Raw genomic sequence first — 2,765 nt, 5'->3', positions numbered from 1 at the left:
TTGTCTACTTTTTGGTTCAGCTCTACAGTCGTTACAGTTATTTGTTTATATGTGTAAGGACTTGAATAATCGACATAGGTAAGATGTCGAAATACCTCCAGCTTCCGTGTTGTCTACATTTTTCGTTCAGCTGTACACTCTTTATATACAATTGTTGAGAAATGAACGTATTTGCTCCGTTTAATTTAATGGCATATTAAACCTGATGCAACTTGTGGCCTGTGATGTTTTGTTATCAACCGTAAATATTTAGTTTAATGCAATGTAATTTTTCTGAATTATTTGAGATCTGCAAATGATTTTTGTATCTCGCAAGACCGTCGAAAAAGTACCTTGTGTGTTTTAGGTACGATGGTGGCCAAATGGGGTTTGAGACAAGAGGTGAGGCTGGATGGAGCTTTGAGGACCTCCGGTTTGGCAGCAACTTACGACTATCATGGGTTAAGCCAGTATAGGACTTTCAGCAGGTTTTGTATAAAAAGGATACATCTCATATTGTTAAAATTGGCTTCTCTTTGGTATTTCGCCCTTTTGTAAATTTTCAGTGTAACTTCAAGATAAAATAAGCAATCATAGGAGCGTGCTTCCCTGAATGTTCATATATCTCAGTTTGATTCATCTGTTTTTTTATTTTTGAGATTTGTTCGGAGATTTCCATCAAGCCAGGCATCATGTCCGTGTGGCCACAAGTGAGTTTGCTTTTTTTTATTGCGCAAAATATTTGTTTGTTAGCACTATCCTGATCTCCAAAATATTGCTACTATTAGAAGTAAGATGTTTTCAGATCCTTGGTTCAAGGCTATCTAAATTTTCTACATGATTGTTAGAATTCAGAGTATTGATGCATTTCTTGATATGTCAATTGGTAAAAAAGGTTCCGATATACTAATATAGAATGTTTATATTTGTATATACTTTAAGCAACTTCCCGTAGAAACAGTTGTTTAAAAAAACGCAGGTTCACATGTTGAAACATGGATATGCATTGTACAGTTGTAGAGATCTCCCACTTCGCATTTCCAATCCATGGTCTCGAATGGACGGCCACGGCGACGATGGTGCAGCGTCGGTGTCTGGCGATGAGCCTACTAGGTGTGGTTTCCGAAGGACGCCGAACGCGGAACTGCGGTGGTCCTCGCACCGGTGATGGAGCGGAAGGGGAGGGACCGGTCTTCTCAAGAGAGTAGTGGAGCTCGATAAAGTGGGTGATCTCGAGAGATTGAGGAGGCAGTCAGCTTTACATCCTTTACATTCCTTTTCTACAAAAGGTTTCCAGAAAAAAAATTTGTTAGCCTTTTCCGCAGTACCTTGTCAATGAAGGTCGCTTCGCTGCAGCAGCAGGGAAGGGGAGAAACTTGCGGCAGCGGTGGCAGGTAGTGGAGGAGCAGGTCCTCTCGCTAGCGGCGGGGAGGCAGATAAGGGGGCGCCATAGGCACTGGTGATAGGGACACAATGGAAGGGATGGTCGACGCGGCTGTACGAGGGAAAGAGAAGATAGTGGCAGAGGTTGAGAGTGTTATGAATCCGGTTCGTGTTGTCATTTTCTTTTCTTTCCGTAATCCATAGTAGTGCATACACCTCTTCTTTATTTTCTTCTCTACAGTGTAGCAATGAAGTGAGCTACTTCATCAATTTATACACTTCTCAATATTGGCACATAAATGTCAGATTGTCTTTGGTCTAGCTAACGTTAGGATTATATTAGGATTTTAAACATTATGCTTGCTTTCAAATTTTAAAATCTTCTAATATAATTTTCATGATTGTTTTTAATTTATAATTTTGGAAAAAATCATCATTTTCTCAACAAATTGCATCATGCAAATTCCGTAATGGGGTAAGTCATCTGTGGTGCGTGATGTTAAACTTTTTCTTCATATTTTTGAACATGTATTTACTTGGGTAATAGGATACTTATTCCGTAGGAATTTATTATTGTAAAAAACAACTCTACCTACTACTTATTACTACTATTTGTCAGATTCATATGACATATTGTAAGACAATGTTTATTTCATAACATGAAAGCAATTACATAACTTAAATTTGAACAGAACGCAGACATATAACTTATTTAAGTAGCTAATTAAACCACACATAGGTAAAAGGTAAAAAGCAACTTGATTAAATACAAGTAGGATTCGAAAGATATTATTATATTTATAAATACTAAAGTGTTGTTTGAACTAATTAGAAAAGGAAGTATTATTTTAGTTCTGACGGCGCAGAATGGGGGTATGTGACTTACCGTGAAAGAGTAACAAGAAGACATAGAACTTGAAACCACACAAATGCACAACAATATTGTCTTGTTATTGCGTTCGGTAGTATCATGTTGTTGTAGTGCATTATAATATCCCTGATTTATTTTGAATTTTCATATTGAGTTGGAAATTAATTATGTGCATTGAGAAATGAAATTTGATAACCCGTGGTAACGCACGGGCATTTTTACTAGTCACCAAAAATGTTTGATATCAAACATTAGGCGCATAAAGGCCGTACGTTCCTACACCAAAATCTCTGTTCAGTGTATCTAAGCATTAATCCGGCCTGATATCCTCAACATCTCACTAGCGTTGATCACGTGTCAAATAGATGTTGGAAAAAAATACATCCCAATTATCATAAACGCTTTCTAAAATGAGCTGAGTTACCAAATCGATTGCCAAAGATCACGTACTCGTTGGGACCAAGGCCATGCGTTGATTGGGGAGAGAAAACCAAAACCAGCGTCTAAATTTTCATTCTTAACCGAGGCTATT

The 2,765-nt window shown here is 37.8% G+C and overlaps 1 long non-coding RNA gene across 1 annotated transcript; it reads left to right on the top strand.

The window, feature by feature from the left end:
• Nucleotides 1-357: 357 nt before the first annotated feature.
• LOC124670518 lies at nt 358-833 on the top strand. The gene is made up of 2 exons (XR_006992545.1): nt 358-467; nt 639-833. It is a non-coding gene; the product is annotated as an uncharacterized LOC124670518 (long non-coding RNA).
• Nucleotides 834-2,765: the final 1,932 nt, after the last annotated feature.

Source organism: Lolium rigidum, chromosome 7 (assembly GCF_022539505.1).
Source record: "Lolium rigidum isolate FL_2022 chromosome 7, APGP_CSIRO_Lrig_0.1, whole genome shotgun sequence".
NCBI classification, from domain to species: domain Eukaryota; kingdom Viridiplantae; phylum Streptophyta; class Magnoliopsida; order Poales; family Poaceae; genus Lolium; species Lolium rigidum.
This window is presented reverse-complemented; position numbering and strand designations above follow the sequence as displayed.